This window comes from Mirounga angustirostris, unplaced genomic scaffold (genome assembly GCF_029215605.1).
Source record: "Mirounga angustirostris isolate CCGP_5_RB_7025 unplaced genomic scaffold, mMirAng1.0.hap1 SCAF_12, whole genome shotgun sequence".
NCBI lineage: Eukaryota > Metazoa > Chordata > Mammalia > Carnivora > Phocidae > Mirounga > Mirounga angustirostris.
The window spans coordinates 69,594,357-69,615,508 of NW_026991720.1; positions in this window are offsets into that span (position 1 = coordinate 69,594,357).

Sequence of the window (21,152 nt, forward strand, 5' to 3'; positions counted from 1 at the left end):
CCCTGGCAGATGAATAAGAAACCAGAGAATCACAGATGGCTTTTTTTTTTTTAAGATTTATTTATTTATTTATTTAAGCAGGAGAGAGAGAGAGAGAGCACGCAGGGGGAGGGGTGGAGGGAGAGAGAGAATCTCCAGCGGACTCCTGGCCAAGCATACAGCCAGACACAGGGCTCGATCCCATGACCTGAGATCATGACCTGAGCTGAAATCAAGAGTCGGATGCTCAACCAACTGAGCCACACAGGCGCTCCCACACATGACTCTTTAATTCTTCAGCCTAGAAATAACCTATCACACTTCCACTCATATTTTATTTTCATTGGCCAGAACTAATCATATGGCCCCATAATTGTGGAGGGCTGGGAAATATGGAGGAACAAATGGGATACTTGGTGTGCATTGCGGTTTCTGTCACATGGTTGAAGACAATATTTTCATAATGGAAAATAAAATGTTCTAACATGGGAAATACACTGTTGGTAAAAAATATAATCACATTTCTCTACCACTTTCCAAGTGAGAAGATATCTGAATTCAATAGTTGGTATAAAATGCCTATAGAGTTGAGAAAGAGAAGAATCACATTGCTGTGTTTGGGAAATAATTCTTGCACAGACATTCAAATGACTTTCAAGTTAAAATTAATCTGCCTTTCCAACTTTCCGTTTAATATCTATAACAATAAAAACTATACAATAGCACTTAGAAGCTAAGAATAATATTTAGCTATATGCTAGAGACTGGAAGAAATTTACAACACTAAAGAAATCAACAGGTTTTGGCAGAGAAGTACTAGTCTTTGTATGCCTTGGTTCTGTGTCAGCAGAGGGGTCTGGGAGGGAATACTTGCTCAACTTCCACATATATCCCCAGCTCAAGGATGATGAGATTTCACTAACCAGAAGTTTTTTCATTATTTTATAGGTATTATTTCATTAGTGGTCATAATTATGTCCTATTTTCTCTCTCTATTTTCTTTGTGGTTACAAGTCTTTTTGTTATGGTTACTAGTCTTAAACTCAGCTAACCCATCAACGGACAAGTGGGAGCCTTGTTTTCGGATGTCCTCTTTAGAGTGTGTCGTTTATGTGTGTTCATCTGGATAAAGCAGTCGAGATTGCCTTGGACACTCTTTTCTGTATAAAATACAGGTTGGCAGCAAAGATGCAAATTTTATCACACTGCATTGGAGTTTTGTTAGTTGGATAGCTAATAAGTGTGCAAAAGTTGTTAGTATGTTGTATTCTTAAACCTGTTCCTTAGCTATCAGGATCAGAGAAAGATACTCTACTGCAGTGAAGTGGACGGTGGGGGCTGACTCAATTAACATATCCACTGTGGTTGTAGATAATTTTGGCTAGAACATTTCACACTCAAGGACAAGCAACAACAAAGCAAAATAAATGAGAACTATAAAAAAAATTTACTTCAAGATGTTTTAAAGCAATCTGAATGTAGAATATTCCTACATTTTGTTTTCTCCCCCAATCCCTATTTTGATAACAGCATTTCTACTCTCTAAGCTCTTTTTTAAAAGCTTTTTTGAGACTTCCCAAAGCTTTCATTTTGTTTTTTTATAAAAACAATTCTCATTCATCCCACATTCAAGCCTCATGGGTTTACTTATTTGATTAAATTATATGATTACTATAGCAAGTGCTTAAGCTATCTATTGCTGTCTAACAAAAAACTTAGAGGCTTAACAAAACAATTTGATTTTTTTTTTTTACAATTCTGCAATCTGAACAGGGCTCAGGTGGGTGGTTCTTCTATCTTATGCGGTATTTTCTGGGACTGGCATGTCTAAAGCCTCAGCTAGGACTGCTGAAATAGCTAGGGGGTGACTAGGCATGTCTCTCCATGTGGCTTCTCCACAAGGCTATCTTCGGTTTCCTTATAGCATGGTGGCCTCAGAGTAGTCACACTTCTTGTGTGGTAGCTGGTTTTTAAGAGGGAGGAAGCAGGTACTGCCAGTTCCCTTAAAAACCTCAAACCTGGGCTAGCACAGCAACGTATCTGCCACATTTTACTGGTCAAAGCAAGTCAGAGAGCCAGCCCAGATTTGAGGGGAGCAGAAATAGACTCCACTTCTAGGAGTGAGGAGTGGCATGTTCATGCAGGGAGGGGAAAAATAATGACAACTAACTTTGGAAACTACCATGGCAAAGAAAACTGGCATAAACAGATTTAGAGGCAAAAACACCTGACTCTTGGTAAGCATCCGGTTTACCTGGTGTGAGCAGATGTGTTTATACTTAGGGGAGAATAACCTACTAGCCATTAATTCAGTGTGCAATGAGATCAATCTGATCATTTTACGGAGGCATTAGTTAATCCAATGATATGGCTGGGCGAAATCTGGTTAAAAGAATCCAAGACTGGGCACTCCCTATTTGACCATACTGACAAAGTTTATACCCAGCTTTCCAGGTCAATTCAAAAAAATGTGATGCTCCCACTTAAAACAGACACTGAGAGCCCACACTGATTTCTCGGCTTTCTAAATGCATGACTTTATATTAATAATCAGTGTTTCATCTAATGGAATCAAACAGGGAACCCTAGGGTTATGGATTAAAGACAAAGACACAAACAAAAAAAAAACCTCATTGTCAACATGCAACTTTGTCAGAAAAACTCTGTCTTTTAGTGTCTACAAAGTGTTGGATCATTTCTGTGTGAATGAGGGGTCCAAGGAGCTTTTTGATGGTGTGTGTAGCTCACCATGGCTCTGAATAAAATGTGCATCTAATGCTTCTCCCTCAAAATCAATCCTGAATTTTGTCCTCCCGACTAGCTGTGGTCTGCTAATTTCACCAATTTTATTCTACCTCTGGTTTATTCTGGTCCACATTGTTCCAAAGAATCCAGCATGGAAATTATAATCCGTGAAACTTGGAGGAAGATACATGACTGTAAACCTTACTGAATATATTTCACTTAACTTTGATAAATATTGCAACAAGAGGACATTGAAGACAGATCTATTTTTTAATGTTCTGCTAATGAAAATCACCTGTGATAAACTGCTGCTCCCAAATTTTATTCTAATTAAGGTATACTATAAAGTTACTCAAGTCCAAATAAAAATCACTTTCAGTAATGTTGTATACAAATTTATATTAGAGTTGGTATCCACTGATTTGTGTCAAGGATGGGTTTTGAGTTTTTAAAGGAATCTAGCAATGACTAGCTGATTTGCTCTCCCTACTTCCCTTAAGAGAGCCATATGTGAATCATAAATATTAACTTTGTCCTGCTAAAATAAGGTATTCAGGAAAATAATTTTAGACTTCCCTTTTAATTTCTGGTTCACTTCAGTTTAACCAATGACTACTTAGCCTCTATATGAACCATTTGTACTATGGGCAGGGGAGGCCAAAGGCACATTAGATATGACTCCTGTCTTTGAATTTCCAGGCAACAGCTGCAGAGAAGATATTGTTTAAGGCTAGAGTATATCATAATGCCTAATTAGATTATAATAGGCACACACATTCTGATTGATAGAAGTATGTTCAAGTTTTCAGGGAACACAATGGAAAGGTTCCTACTTGCACCTTGGGCTTCCTGAAAGAAATATTGGCAGAGGTGAAGGACTGAACGCCAGGTGAAGCAAGGTGGGAAGTGCACACAAGACAGTGCTCTTCGAATTGTGAAATTCCTTATGGTTACTGGAGGCATTTGGCATTATTAGAGTTTAAAGGATTAGGTGGTAAGTGGTGAGAGGGGGTGAAACCATAGAATGCTTCTATTTACTAGAAAGATTTGATTTACTTTGTAGGAAATGGCTAAAAGCTGAAAGCTTGGGAATGACATTCTTATATATATTATTCATGTTCAATGATTAAAACACTTAGGAGGGTAGAGTTGGGAATGAAAGCAAGGATCCTCTTAGGATGCTAATGAATAAATTCCAGGTGAGAAAAGATAAAAGTGTGAGCAAGTCCTATTTATCAGGGAATTAAAGAAATGGGAAAATCATGCTCTGTTTCTACCAACACAGAAATGCATGTCTCTTGCTAAAACTAACCACAGGGATGCATTGGATCATGTGAGAAACCACGTTGTTCTTGTTGACACAGGGGCTGAAACTGTTCCAAGACAGGGGCTAGCACTGAGGATCTACAATGACTTAGAAACTCATCATAGTCCTAGGGTGATTTCAACTAAACTATTCTTTCTTGAGGGATTACAGGACCAAACCTTGCCCAAACTCAGAACGGATTTTACAAAACGTGACTGAAGCATCATTTGAGAACAAAGATTGCTTATTTATGTCTAGGGGAAAGTTCTAGAATTCTGAGAAGAGAGAGGCTTATGATGTAGGTGTAGGAACTAGCTGTGTTGTATGTGGGATGTATTTATCACTCCCACCAAAGAGTTTTTATTTCCCTATATTTATTTCTATAGAAGAGGAAGAATAAAAATGATTAAACCATTATTTGAGTACACAACTGGTACTAAATAGAAGCACTCAGCATCTGAAACAGGATGTAATGACACTATTATTGTGAGTCTAAAAATAGATTTTCTCCCTTTGAAACCTCAATATTAACTCAGTTACAGGAACAACATATGGATCAAAAATTCACAGTACAATTACCATCACACAAATCCATCCTCCTTCAAATGGAAGGTATTGATACAGGAAAAATATCTGCCAATATATTGAATTGCTCAAGGTTCCACAGAGAAGATACAATAGAGAGAAAAAAAGTCACTTTTATTTTAGAGTTTAGTTCAACAAATATTCACCAAAGTCCAGTGCTAGAACTATAAGAACTAGAGCATATGCGTGAATCCTATTTTGCTGAGGAAGAAGATAGGGAATTAAATTATCATGATAAAGATAAATTATCATGATAAAGTGAAAATCACTCCCCTCAAACCTCAAACACAAAGAAACAAGTAAAGGTAATGTCCTGTGTTTGTTACCACATACTAACAGAGGGGGTTCACAGATAGTGATGTCATTACATCTCTTTAGATCTCAAAAATGTACCTTCTAGGAATTAGCAGGGAGGCATGCAATTAACTACAAAAAGCAATGCCTTTGTAATAGGTAAATCATATTTCTTTGAAGCTAAATGTGTATTTGGAAGCTCATCACTGAGACTTTTTGCAGGGTTTCAGGGTGAGAATCTAAGCAATTTTTACCTTAGGATTCAGATAGTTCTGCCCTTATATGAACTGTGGTCTGATGGACAAGTCTATCAGGAATCTAAGGAAAGAGAGGTGCCAGGAGGAACAAATTTGGTCAATGACAGTGCTTTCCATCCAAGAGAGGAATGCTTTCAAGACATCTGGGAATGTTATCTGAAATAGATATCTAGGACATTAATAGATGGAATAACAATGGCAGAGATTCAATTGTTAGATACTTCAGGAATCAAAGTATAGATGGAATTTTACACTGCATTATTTTGAAAATGGTCTCCTTAAGAGGAGTAAATTGACAACAAAATATAATTCAGCTTTCTACCACTTGTGATAAGCTTTGTCCCTTAAAAAAAAAATTTTGTTATGCTATGAGAGTTTTCATGTGACCCGCCCACTTAAGGAACATATTTCATATAGCTTCTGAACTTGAAAGTTGATTACAGACTGAATAATCAGAGCGATAAGGACTTTTAAACAAATTCCATTTAGGGCTATAGTCAATTAGAACTCATCTCCTGGACATAATTTTACATTAATTTAGGAGGAAATGAAGTACTGCTTTGGAGAGAGATCTGATTATTTCTTTTTCTTCAGATCTTCAAAAAATTTTTTTCAAAATATTTCAGGATATCAAGTATAATAAATGAATCACTTAGAATACCTGAATTTGGACTTTTAATATGTGTTAGTGATAGAAATGAGAATTATTCCAAAGTGTTTGAACAACAGTTTGAGAATCACTGGAACTAAGCACTATTAGAATTAAATGTGTCTAACGGATTTTTTTTCAATATTCATTGAAACAGCCTTTAGACTATGAAGTCGAGGTTTGAAGATGAGAAAGATGAAAGAACCAGAACGTACTCTAAGAGAGAAACTCATTTATCTCCAAATAGAGATCTCCTATCTCTATCCCTAGCAGGGACAGTGTGCTTTGGTAAGAAACACGTAAGTCTTTAGAAATAACTGGGCTTGAACCTTGGCTCTTTTGCTGCCTGAATTTGAGCAAAGGTATTAATTATCTTTTCTGAACCTCAGTTCCCTTGCCTGTAAAATGTAGATAATAGTGTCTTCCTCAGAGGAGGCATTTAAATATCAAATGAGATAAACTGTGAGGAAGTAGTTTTTAAAGTCTGAAATTCCAGAACATTCATATATTTATTTAGCCAATGTTTGCACAGTCCCCTCCCTATGCCAGAAGCAGTATTAGGTGCTTCTCTATATGGAATATGCTTCTCCATATGGAATACAGTGGTGAATGTTGATTATAAACTATTATCTTTTAAAGTTGACTTGTTAGGGGCGCCTGGGTGGCTTAGTTGTTAAGCATCTGCCTTCGGCTCAGGTCATGATCCCAGGGTCCTGGGATCGAGCCCCGCATTGGGCTCAGGGAGGCCTGCTTCTCCCTCTCCCTTTCCCCCTGCTTGTGTTCCTCTCTCGCTGTGTCTCTCTCTGTCAAATAAATAAATAAAATCTTTTTTAAAAAATTAAAAAAAATAAAGTTGACTTGTTAAAATGCCACAATATCGAAAAATAAAAGGCTTACTTTTCAGGGGAGTTGTCATTTTAAAGTTTTGCTCTCATCCTTCTGTTTCCCTTTGGAAAGTATTATAAATGCCCAGGTGTCCTCCGGGGTGATCTAGTGATCCACCATCTTCCATAGTATGTCATCTAAACTCCCCTCAGCTCATATAGTCTGTAATTTTCATTAGCAATTCAATCCACTATGAAAGGTTACATCCAGAAATCCCTTGGTGATAGAGCCTGACTCTATTTTTGATGTTTGACTGCTGAGAGCTTTTACAACCTCACCTCTCCACTCTCCTTTCCGCCCCACATCTTGGCAGGCTGATAAGAAAGCCTAGGTGCTTCTTTCTTTGAAAGGGGGGTCAAACCACAAAAGCCTCTTCCCACCATCCCTTAATCATCACAAAAACCCAAACCAATCTCTTTTCTCTGTTCTTTCAAGCCATGTTTGGACCTGCTTGGGAAGTCTGCTCTCCTTGCCCCAGAAAGCCTCATTACATAAATAATAAACCTTTTTCATACCCTTTTGATGTGCACCTGGAGTCTGCAGACTTGACATCCAAACCAAATTTTGGTGGAGGTCCATTCTGTTCCTGTGTATGATTCCTGTCTCTGCAGAATGTCACAGCTGACTGAGAGTGGAATCTAGACAATGACCACCATAACTGGGGGTCTTTCTTCCCTTTCTTTGGCTTATTAACAGGTTCTGCTGTCTGATGGCAAGCATGTACTTTGAGCTGCTGCCCGCTGGCTAGCCTGCATTTTGAGCTGTGCTGTTTTGTGCTCTATCTTCTGAGTTCTACTGAGCCTCCATTATAGATTTAACCAACCTAAGTTATAAGTTTTCATAATTAATTGGCTTTTAGGGAAAGAAGTATGTGATTCAGGCCCTTATTAAAGCCTCCCTGGGTCATGTGTCTCAGCCTGGACCCATCTGTATGTCTTAGATTAAATTAGGTGTCCTGATTCCAGCAAAAACTGTGACTGACACTAGGTTCAGAGAATGACTCTTGCCTTGTGACCAATTCTGACCTGGTGTGTTTCATTCAGGTGTACGCCCTCATTCATAGAGAGTACAAGGGAAAGATTACATCCCGTGTGATATACTTGGGCACACTGGGTGGCAACTCAATGGAGGAAGAACAGTTATTTGAATAGCAGTCATTATTTGAAAATGTGAATTGCAGAATTCCCAGTGAACCCTCCCAAAGACAGGGCTCATTGGGACGCTATAAAATGCCTTTGCTGATGCTGATGCTGTTGCACTTTTGTCTCTGTTGCCAAAAAAGATACTTAGCATCAGAGATACAGGGAAAAACACCCATGGCATTCCTATAGCACAGTCAAGGATTAATTCAACCATTGCCAGAGGTGAGGTCCCTAACCCTGATGAGACTGATTTGAGGCTCTCTGGAGGAAGAAGCCTGTAATATGAGCAGGGTAGAGAGGAACCCACTGAAGTACATCCAGTAACCACATACATGCGCACACACACACACACATACACACACAGAGCAAGCAAGAAAGCAGGAAGAAAGAAAAAGAAAGAAAGAAAGGAAGGAAGGAAGGAAGGAAGGAAGGAAGGAAGGAAGAAAGAAAGAAAGAAAGAAAGAAAGAAAGAAAGAAAGAAAGAAAGAAAGAAAGAAGAAAGAAAGAAAGAAAGAAAGAAAGAAAGAAAGAAAGAAAGAAAGAAAAGAAAGGAAGGAAGGAAGGAAGGAAGGAAGGAAGGAAGGAAGGAAGGAAGAAAGAAAGAAAGAAAAAGAAAGAAAGAAAGAAAGAAAGAAAGAAAGAAAGAAAGAAAGAAAAAGAAAGAAAGGAAGAAACAAAGAAAGGAAGGAAGGAAGGAAGGAAGGAAGAAAGGGAAGGAAGGAAGGAAGGAAGGAAGGAAGGAAGGAAGGAAGGAAGAAAGAAAGAAAGAAAGAAAGAAAGAAAGAAAGAAAGAAAGAAAGAAAGAAAGAAAGAAAGAAAGAAAGAAAGAAAAGGAAGGAAGGAAGGAAGGAAGGAAGAAAGAAAGAAAAAGAAAGAAAGAAAGAAAGAAAGAAAGAAAGAAAGAAAGAAAAAGAAAGAAACAAAGAAAGAAAGGAAGGAAGGAAGAAAGAAAGGGAAGGAAGGAAGGAAGAAAGAAAGGAAGGAAGGAAGGAAGGAAGGAAGGAAGGAAGGAAGGAAGGAAGGAAGGAAGGAAGGAAGGAAGAAAGAAAGAAAGGAAGGAAGGAGGGAGGAAGGAAGGAAGGAAGAGGGAGAGAGGAAGGAAACATATAAAATAAAAAATAAATGAAAAAAGAGGTCCACAATTTGACCCAATTAGAAATCCAAAAGTTACGATGGCAATGTACACAGAAAAGGAGGGAAAAAAAGGCGCTGATGAGTTTTTGTGCCTCCACAGTACAGGTTCTTAATTAACTTTCGTATCAATGCGCCAATTGGCAAAACTTCATGGCCTTAATCAACATGGGGGCTCAAATTACAGTTACACTGGGAAATTCCACTAATTGAAATAAAGTAACCCCCCCCCATGATCCTAAGGGAGTTATTGAACATAAAGCAGAGGACACATGCGTCATTTTAGCTATTGAAACTACTGTCCTGCCTAAATCCCCCGTATTCATAGCATCTATTGCCCAAAAATATCCTATAATGATCATAATTGCCCTGACCTAATGAATAGTAAATTAAAAATTAAATTAAGTCTTTGCACTTACAAATTAGCTTGACAAAATAGGACTACATGGACCGTCTCTCTAGTTAAAATAGTTAATAAAGCTCAAATTAGAATTGGGGCCTTCAAGGACTGAACTATACTGTAAAAGTCCTATTTAGAGAATAGGTAATTATTCCCACTTCTTCTCCATTTAATAGTCCAATCTGCCCTCTTTTTACATTTGTAAAGAATGAATAGGACCACACAGTAAATTACTGCAACCTTGACGCCTTGGTCTCATGTATTTAGGTTTCCATATCAATATTCTTGAAATTTCCGACTCCCTACAAACATATTTTTCTACTGTAGATTACAACAAAATTCTCCAGAATCTGTTCAAATTTTGTACAATATATATTCCCATTAGTATCTCCAAAGACTCCTTTGTCATAGAGGTTTTGCAACCTCTCTTCATGTCTTTTGGAGTCTCTTGACCACTTATAATTATCATAAATTGCCTATAGGCTTCTGATGCAAAAACTGCCCCCCCTTGACCCAATGCTGTATGCCATTATACTGGCAATTTTTGTCCACACACTGGACATGTGACACTCCATACCCAGGTGCCCATCTTGGATCATGGAAGTAGCAACTCTCAAATTCAGCATGACTGCTGAGGTGTCTTGCTACAGGACGGAGACAAGCCTGGGCCCTTTGACATGTCCTTCCTGTAGGAAGGGTTGCCTCTGCTGTCCTTAGTCTCCTGCTATATGCCACAGTATGAAAGAAGATAACCCATCTCCAAGTACCTGGCTACCTGAGCCCCTTGGGATCAACGGAGTGAACAGCAAAAGGAAAGAATTTGTGAACTTTAAGAATGAAATTATTTATCACCATCACAAATGATGGAGCTCCCTGGAGAGCAGCTGCTTTCTATCCCTTAACCAGGATGTCTCTGATAAAAGACAGGACACAGGGATCAGCACAATTGGTCAGACTTCAGGCACTGAAACACTGGATGTCAGGTATCTTAGCACTGGATGCCTTGGCCAACAATCAGCCCTATCTGCACAATTTTAGTCTCTTGAACCATTGCAGATGGTCTGGATGTCTGATCTACTCCGTGGCAACAACAATTCCCTACCCACTACTGCCCGCTTAGCTCTTTACCCTAAGAACTCTGGTAATTTCTTGCCTCATAGACATCCAAAACACACATGTCTCTATACACACTAAAGTTAAAATCCACGGCCTCATCAAAATACTTTGAATCCTCTTCAGAGTTCCAGAAGTTATTGATAGTGACCAAGGCACTCATTATTAAAAGACTACCTGGTGTAATGGTACATGATTTGTCTGAGAGCACCTATGGCAGAGTGTCTTTGGTTGTTTATAATGACATTCCCTGGATTTCCCTCAAGAACACTGTTAGGGGGGCGCCTGGGTGGCTCAGATGGTTAAGTGTCTGCCTCCGGCTCAGGTCATGATCCCAGGGTCCTGGGATCGAGCCCCGCATCTGGCTCCTGGCTCAGCTGGGAGCCTGCTTCTTCCTCTCCCTCTGCCTCTCTCCCTGCTCATGCTTTCTCTCTCTCTCTCTCTCTGTATCTCTGTGTCTCAAATGAATAAATAATAAAAAAAAAAAGAACACTTTTAGGTTACTAGGGTTTTTTACTTTTTCCTGGCTTTGCCTGTGATTGCCCCTCTTCTTCAACTTCAGTTATGTATTGTTTCTGCCTAAGTATCTCAAAGCTCAGTGGCTTAAAACCACCACCTTTTAACAAACAACAAAGGGATATATATATATATATACACATAGTTTAGCTCAAAATGTAAAGTACAAAAGCAAAATCCTCTAGGTTTTCCTAAGGCGTCAGCCAAGAACTGGCACAATGTCACTCCTGCTGCATTTTATTGGTTAAAGCATATTTCAGGGCCAGCCCGGATTTATAGGGGTGACTACACAAGAATGAGGGTGGTTAGTTGGCTGGTAACCAAAGTAATAGTCTACCAACTTCCAGAGCAATATCTATTTCCAAAGCTACTACCAACGTCACACAAACTGGTCTAATTCCTGATAAACTGGGTGTGTTTTAGCTGCAGTATTTGTGTGCAACCCAATTCCATAGTGGCAGACACTACACAGTACTACAAATAAAATGTGTTAGAAAACATGAAAAAAATGGCTACAAATCACAGAGAACAGGAAGGCAGGGCTCAGATTGCCTTTTTCTCAATAAGACTATCAGATTGAAAAACTATGAGTAATTTCTTAAAATCTAACTGGCTCAAGAACTCATTTCTATCATAGTACAATATCTTTTTTTTTTTTTTTTTAAGCAGGCTCCCCACTGAGCAGGGAGCCCCATGTGGGACTCGATCCCAGGACCCTGGGATCATGACCTGAGCTGAAGGCAGACACTTAACCGTCTGAGCCACCCAGGCGCCCCCTATCATAGTATATCTTAAACTCACTATATTTTGTTTGAGTATATTGTGAGAAATAATAGCTACCTTTGAGCTCAATGGGGTTTTCTATTTTATATCATTTTTATTTATCTTTTAAAAGTATTTAAACAATGCCTCTTAAAAATGTATGTTGGGGAGAGCGAGCAAAAGGGGGCACTCACATGTGCAAGATCATAGAGAGGAAGCAAAGTGATCAAGTGAAGATGAAATGAATTGCCAAGTGTCCATTTAGATAACAAGCAGGATAGTGTTATTTACTGTTCCATTCCATTACTGACATTTTCTTTCACACCACAGGTTGCCATGACCCCTCATTTTGTAGCATTTCATGATTGGAATTCTGCCACATGACATTTCACTAACCACATTTCATTGAACATCTCTTAACCCTTGACATTTGGGCACTGGTGCTATATTTGAACCTGCAATATCAGAAATCTTTTCCTTAGTCATAAGCAATGTTTTAGAGTCAAGAAAGGAATGGAGATGTCTTCCCCATATTTTTTTTTTTAAGATTTTATTTATTTATTTGACAGAGAGAGAGATAGCGAGAGCAGGAACACAAGCAGGGGGAGTGGGAGAGGGAGAAGCAGGCCTCCCGCCGAGCAGGGAGCCCGATGTGGGACTCGATCCCAGGACCCTGGGATCATGACCTGAGCCGAAGGCAGACGCTTAACGACTGAGCCACCCAGGCGCCCCTTCCCCATATTTTAATAAGACATTTTCCATAATGCTAGGATTTCCTATTAATATTCTTCAGATGCAAGTTAAAAGTATGATTTTCCTTCTACTATGATTTCCTTAGCATATGTCATAATCTCAGGAACTACTATAAAGCTGTTCAGAAGAAATATCTTTTCTTTCAAGAACCATAAGTAGTTTATTATTTTTAACTGTTCTTTGCCAAGCAGAGTCTACTTGTCAAGTAGACTTTTCCCCCCAGCCTTATTGAGGTATAATTGGTAATTAAAAATTATATATATTAAGGTATAAAACTTGATGATTTGCTATACATATACATTATAAAATAAAATTATTTAGGGGCACCTGGGTGGCTCAGTTGGTTAAGCGTCTGACTCCTGGTTTCAGCTCAGGTCATGATCTCAGAGTCATGGAGTTGAGCCCCCACACTGGGCTCTGGGCTCAGCATGGAGCCTTTTTGAGATTCTTCCTCCCATATTTCCCCCACTCTCTGCATGGTCACTCTCTCTCTCAAATAAATAAATAAATAAATAAATAAATAAATAAATAAAATCTTAAAAAAAAAATAAAACTATTTAGCATATCCATCACCTCATATAGTTGCCATTTTCTTTTTTTTTTCTTCTTTCTTTATGGTGAGAATACTTAAGATCTATCCTCTCAGCAAATTTCAAGTATACAATTCAGTTGTTAACTGTAATCACATTACTGTACATTAGATCTCCATAACTTACCAAATAGACTCCAATTCAGAATTTTTATTTATAAATTTCCTTTATAATTTTTAAGAAGCTGTATTATAATTTAACCTAGATTTTAATGTTCCTGTTGAATTTCTGTGTAATCTTTAGAAATCCAATTAACTTTCATGTCTTGTCAGCTAGTTGAGGAAGACATGAAAGTTCAATCAACTATATCAGAGATTGGCAAACTATGGCTCATGGGCCAAATACCACCCATTGCCAGTTTTTGTAAATAAAGTTTTATTGAAACATAACCATGCAATTCATTTACATACCATCAATGTCTACTTTTGTGCCACAATGGCAGGATCGAGTGGTTGTGAAAGACACTCTATAGCCCACAAAGTCTAAAATATTTACTATCAGGCCCTTTACAGAAAAAGTTTGCTGGTGATGAAAATATTGTGCAATTTAATAAGAAAGTATTTTGAAATATTTGACTGACTCCTGAAAGACATAATAGTTATATATCCCAAAATGAGATCAAATGTACACAAACTTCTTGGTACCTACAGAAATTTACCTGTCACTCACATTGTGTATTTCATTTTCCTTTCTCTTGCTCTGTGCAATTTCCTTGCTTCTTCTCTTTAGTTGCTCTTCTTTTTTGGCTGTTTCTTAAAGTGTGATTCCTGGACCACCTCAAAATTATGTAAAAAGGCAGATCTTTGAGTCCCATGCCAGATTAACTGATAATTCTTCAACTCTCAAAAGGCCTTTAGGGTAGGCATTCCCATCCCGCTATGGTTCCTACTGGTCAGTGCAAATGATAGGTTTTTGACAACTTCCAATTGTTTCATATTCATGTATAGTCACTATCAGTTAATAGCTTTAGATATCACTGGAAAGCTTGGGGGATCAGCTGTCTTAAAAGGAAATGCTGTTCCTCCTCATGCAAATTAGCTTTACCAAAAACAAAATGGGTATTTTGATCACGCTGATTTTTTTTTTTTATTATTATTATGTTCAGTTAGTCAACATATAGTACATCATTAGTTTTGGATGTAGAGTTCAATGATTCATTAGTTGGCTATAACACCCAGTGCTCCTCATAACACGTGCCCTCCTTAATACCTAGCCATCACCCAGTTATTCCACACTGACTTTTGTCCCTATTTCTCCATTGAATTGAACTCCAAACGGGAGAAGAGATGAATGATAATCACACTGAATCAGACAGATGCCACCTCCAGGGAATCTGTATTGGGACACAGGAAGTTTAATTGGTCTTTTCTTAGTACTTGGATTTGAAATTTAAACCAAGCCAAATAGGACAATTCCAGTTGAAATGGATTAGCTTTTAAATATAAGTTAATAAATGTATTGGCACAGAACTACAAACAAACCAAAAATTAGGAATTGTATTACATAACTGTATTCAGAAAGATTTACTAAAATAGATACACATTAATGAGAGATAGGCAGAAAAGTATCTGTGTCTGTGCAGAGGGAGAAGCAGAAAAACTATGACATAAAAATGGAAAGGGTGATCTTGATTAATAAAAGAGTCTAATTTTTGCTCCAGTCACTTATTAGGCCCAGGTGTAGCCCTTGAGATCTGTATGATATCCATATAGCCAAATAATAAATTTCCATATTGATTTTAATCAGTTAAAAAAAAAGCAGGGTTAGGAGAATTTGGTGAAGGCGATGAAAAGGTACAAACTTACAGTTATAAGATAAATAAGTACTGAGGAGGTAATGTACAATATGATAAATATAGTTAACAATGTTCTATGGTATATTTGAAAAGAGAGAGCAAATCCTAAAAGTTCTCACCACAAGGAAAAACAAATTTAACTATATGAGGTGACAGATGTTAACTAAAGTTACTGTGGTAATCATTTCAAAATATATACATGTGTCAAGTCATTATGCTGTATACCTTAAACTTACACAATATTGAATGTCATTATATATCAGTAAAATTGGGGGGTGGGGAAAGCAAATGCTATTGATTTAAATAAAATTGTTCCTATAAGAAAAGAACTTAAATGTGGTTTCTACAAGCCAGAATATCTTCTTAACCCTTGGTAGTTGTATTAGTTATCTATTTCTGCATGGTACATATTACCCCTAAAATTTAGCAGCTTAAAAAAACAGCCATTATTATATCAGGAATCCTGGCATGGCTTGGCTGGATGCCTCTGGCTCAGGGTTCTCAGAAGGCTGCAATCAAGGTACTGGCCAGGGAGACAGTCATAAGGCTTATTTCCAAGCTCACTCAAGTGGCAGTTAGAAGGCTTCAGTCCTCTGGGAAAGCTCACAGCATAGCAGGTGACTTTCCTCAGAACAATCAAGCAAGAGAGCACAAGAGGACAGCTCAGATGCCATATTTCCAGCTGTCCTAATGGAAAAAACCATATGGCAAGGAACTAATGTCTCTGGCCAGTAGTCTGTGAAGCCACATGAGGACTCTTAGAAGTTTACTCCCCTAGTAGAACCTTGTGATGAGCCCCAGCCAACACACTGATTGCAGCCTTACGGGAGACCTGGCACTAAGAAATGCTCCAGAGAAACTACTTAATACAAACATAACCAAAAAAAGTTTGTGTTGCCATATCATACATCAAGCAAAAAAAAAAAAAGACTTAAAGGCAGAAAGTATAACCAGAGACAAAGAGAGGCCTGTCATAATAAAATAAAGGTTTAATTCACAAGGAAGATAAAGTAACTACAAATTTTTATGAACCTAACTTACATATCCTTATTAATTATAAAGCAATATTTACCAAAAGTAAAAAGAAAGATAGACAAATGCATACTATGATGGTCCAAATTTGTACACCTTTGTCAGTAATGGATCGTGCAGACAAAAAAATTAGTAAAAGCAAACATTTTAAATATTGTCATTAGCAAAGCTCGCCTAACCCAATTGTAAAGAATACCTCACAGAACACTCATTCCTTCCCAGTATAAAAGAGCATTTAAAAAATTCACTATATGCTGTGTCATAAGGTTAGTCTGAACAGATTTCAAGGACTAAAATAATAAAAATATATTTTTTTCAACCTTAGCTCAATTATAGTATCAATAAAAAAAAACAACACTATGTACTCCCCATCATGTATTTCACATTCTAGAATACTTATACTTATTTACTTATTATATCTATTGTTCGTTTGTGGTACATTTGCCTCTCTTAGAGAACAGAGATTTTTAACTTTCTGGTGTTTGTTTGCTTGCTTCCCTTTTGTTTTCACTGATGCATCCATCTCCCAGTACCTACAATAGTGTCTGAAATATATAATATTTATTTGTTTTTGTTGATGATGTTGATTGTTAGAGTCAAAAAGAGAAGTTTTATGCCACCTAGAGCACTACCCCCAGACTCAAATTTTGTTTTTTTGAGTTACAACTGAACAACTAGTAACTGAGTGACGAAAGCAGGCTAGAGATGTATTGACACTGTGGCTGGGGCAGTGAGGAAGAATATTCCAGGAATAGTTGTTGAAAGAGGAGAGGTTGGGCGCCTGGGTGGCTCAGCTGGTTAAGCGACTGCCTTCGGCTCAGGTCATGATCCTGGAGTCCCGGGATCGAGTCCCACGTCGGGCTCCCTGCTCGGCAGGGAGTCTGCCTCTCTCTCTGACCCTCCCCCCTCTCATGCTCTCTATCTCATTCTCTCTCTCAAATAAATAAAATCTTTAAAAAAAAAAAAAGAAAGAGGAGAGGTTGAAGAACTGGTTACAGAATACTGATGCAAGCTAATGCAAAATTACTGAGGCACTTGAGGGTAACCCTGAGAACAACACTGCTCAACTGAGGAGGGGACCATTGCTGGACTATTGCTTAAATAGGTAAAGGAGTACTAGAAAAATGTAGATTATAATCAGTTACACATGATGCTCTCTTTGCACATATATTGTAATTTCTTTATGGTCTCTTTAGCTATGTCTAATATACTGTTAAATTTCCATCAAGTTCTTAATTTTATATTTGAAATTTTTCAGTTTTAGAATTGCCATTTGGTTCTTTTCTAGTTTCCAATTTTATACATAAATTCTCAATTTTATATTTTATTTCCTTAATATATTAAGCAGAGTTACTTTAGATGGTGTCTGATAACTCTTGCCTGGATCTCTTCTGATTTTGTTTCTCTTGTCTTTTATTTATCTTATCTTTTTTAGAGTACATTCTTACATGGTTGGTTCGTTTTTACTGGGTGCCAAAAAATGAAAATGAAAAAATTTGAAGATAATTTGAAACTTGATATGATGTTACATTCCTCCCGGATATGTTAGTTTTTGGCAGATATTGACCAACACTAGCTATCCTGGGATTCCTTAATTCAATTACACATGAGATGATTTGTAGCTAGGTTTAAGACTTGAAGAGAAAGGTTTTATTTTGCTTTCACTATTATTTCCAGGCTATTTCCAGGCTAGAGGATTCAAGGTCCCCATCCAAAACTGGAGGTTTAGTATTCCTTCTTAGTGATCCATGGATTCCATATATTTTTCCTACTTTAGTTAGGTTCTGTTGAAAGTACTTCTCAGCTTCTCTGACTCCTTTGTATTTCTACTGCAATCAACTAATGCTCCTTTGGGAAAAGTGTCGCCCAATGCCAAGTTCACTTCTCTGGATTTCTTTCTTTGCTGTGATATTTGCTCTGTAATTCTTCCTTGCCTTAGTAGCCTTCTTATATCTTCAAATAGGATGCTTTTTAATTATCTGACCAGTCCTCAGGAAGGATTGGTACAAATGACAAAATCTGCCATTACAAGTAGAACTATGTTTATTTGATCTTCTGGCACATGTAATTTCAGGGTTCTGGCACAAACTCATAGACATTATTGTGAATAAAATCACAATTATTACTTGATAGTATATTCTTATCTATACTGATAGGTTGTTACTCAGAAAAGACTTAATTTTAATTACACAAATAAAGGATAAGACATCTTCACACATGGAAGGACTTTCCAAACCGCTCACAACTGATTGAATTACCTCAGGGTATCTAGTGGAGATTTCGTGCCAGAAGAATAACAGAAGTCTAGTCTTGACCACGTGTCTTCGATATATTCTTCCTCTTTTCTCTCAGTTCTAAAATTCTTCTTATTTATATCTCAGAAGTGTTGAGTGATACATTTGCATCATGTTCTCTCTCTTCCACTTGCCACCACCCACCTTAATTTCTCCTCTTATAACTGTGCCTGACTCTTCACACGAAAGTCACATTTGGGATCACTGTTAGACTACCTAATCGGCACTCTTCAGCAATTAAGCATACAGCATACAACTCTTGCTGATGTGGACAGTAAGGTTGAGAAACTTGTCTGGCATCAGTTTAAATGTGGGTGTGTGCCTGCCTATCGAAGTATATGATAGCAATTAAAAGTTTTGATGTTGATACTGATTATGCATACAGGAAAAATGGCAAAATGAACTAAGGAAATTTTTCTAAAAATTGGTTTGTCTGCATAAAATTAATGCTAATTATTGTCATTTCTGTGAACTACTTACCATTTATTCTTAATTATGATGTAGCAAAATAATGATTATGTGTGATTAAATATGTTTCAGATTTACCTTTTTTTATAAAAGCAGAAAACTTTGCATATCAGCGCTAAAAATTTCCTGGATTCTGACAGGTAGTGACTAAGAATGAATCCAAATTAAAAGCAATAACTCAAATGTTATTCTTGCTTTTTTCATATGCATGACATATCCTATAAGCCCTAGAGTGGAGACTTGTATCAGAAAAGGGTTTAGGAAGCCTGGGATTGGCTACTCTCACATGCATAAAATGACTTTGGCCTCTTGCAAAGCCTCCCTCCCAGCTTCCCTGTATTTATATGATTGGCTGAGAATGTCTCATGTGTGTTTATAAAGAAGCATAATCAGTGCTTTGCTGGGCTCCATAGTTCAACTCAGGGTCACTGTTACTCTTCTAGGCACTCATCTCTGTTCCTGATCATTGCTGCACTAGGGTTATTTCTGGGCTATGCCAGTACTCTGTTTGACATATTATCCTTTCCAGCTATCATGACTTCTTACATTGCCACCCATTGTCACCACTGGCACCATGCTCTCTACTAAAGTTTTATCAAACTCATCAAGGTAGGAGAATCCTGCTTGTACCCTCAATGTTTTACAGAACTGAGTCAGGGGGAGAATTTGCTCACATCATATTTATAACTTCCTTATTCTCCATAGACTCATACATGGAGGGGTGCCTCGGTGGCTCAGTCATTAAGCATCTGCCTTTGGCTCAGGTCATGATCCCGGGTCCTGGGATCGAGCCCCGCATCGGCCTCCCTGCTCCACGGGAAGCCTGCTTCTCCCTCTCCCACTCCCCCTGCTTGTGTTCCCTCTCTCACTGTCTCTCTCTGTCAAATAAATAAATAAAATCTTAAAAAAAAAAAAGAGAGACTCATACATCGAGGTACTAGGAAGCTGGGCTGAAAGCCAAGTCTGAGTGATAGACACTATGCAACAGTCATAATCATTTTCTCCCCGCGTGGTAACTTTTTTGCTGCAAGACAACCTTTTCAAAGCAAATAAACATCACTGACTACTGGGGTGTTGTATCATTTCTTCAGATAGGCTTAGAAATGCCTGAGCCCCAGTGGTGGACATGCAAAATCCTAATTCAAGATGAGATTGTTGCTACACTTCCATAATCCAATTTTATCATAGGTGGCAGCATGAAGTTGTTAGTACTGACAATCTAGAACATTTAGGAAAGCATTGCTGCTAAGTTTATATAAAATACTCTAAGGAATACTTGCCAGAGGCCAAGTATATATTTGCCATATTGTGTTATAATATGGGAAGTATACATAACACTTGGGTTGCATTTTGAAAATTCATATACAAAATAACAATTTGTGATAGCACACATTTGATATCAGAGACCACATCTAGTTTATTTGTTTGTTTGATTGTTTTTAGCATCTATCACCATAAGCCCAGCATGTGGTAGGTTCTCAATAGACAATGGTTAAAAAGATAAAATTAGAAAAATGGTGAACTTTCCAGCTGTAGGTATATTTTCAGATGAGAATTTTAAAACTCTTAAATTAGAAAGCCTGGAGAAGGCCTTTTAGAGTCAGACCTGTCACCAATAGAGGATTAAGGGTCTGTTCTATGGTGTATCTAGTTCAGTGATGGAGGCAAGTCTTTATCAGTTGACACAATAACAATTATTTTTAGAAGGACTTTTTCTGTTCAAAGTTCTAGAATAAGCATCTTTTAGTAACATACATTTATATCTGAGTGAAATCCACTTTGCCCTTCAAAACTAACTTTAAAAATGTTCTTTTAATGGGTTGATCTACTAAATCAATCGCACTTTAAAAAAGCTGCGATGGCAGACTAAAACCATACCAAAATTTAATCAAGAAAATATAGGAAGCCAGTGATATAAGAATTGAATTGTTTCCCAGGTTTATGAAGTATAATTGACCAAAAAATTGTATATATTTAAGGTGTATAATATGTTTTGATATATGTATACATTGTGAAATGATCACCACAATCAGGCTAATTAACATATCCAACTCCTCACATGGCTACCTTTTTTTGTGTGTGTGGTGAGAACACTTTAAGATTTACTCCCAGCAAATTTCAAGTATACAATGAAGTATTAACTACTGCCACCATGCTATACATTAGATCTTGAGAACTCACTCATCCTACACAACTAAAATTTTATGCTTTGACCAACATATTCCCATTTCCCCACCCTCCAGTCTCTGGCAACCACCACTGTCCTCTCTGTTTTTGAGTTCTACTTTCTTATGTTCCACATATAAGTGAGATCATACAGTATTTTCCTTTCTGTGTCTGACTTATTTCGTTTAGCATAATATCCTCTGGGTTCATTCATTTTGTCACAAGTGTCAAAGAATTCCTTCTTTTTAAGGACTAAATAATATTCCTTTATGGTTTTTTTTTCCACATTT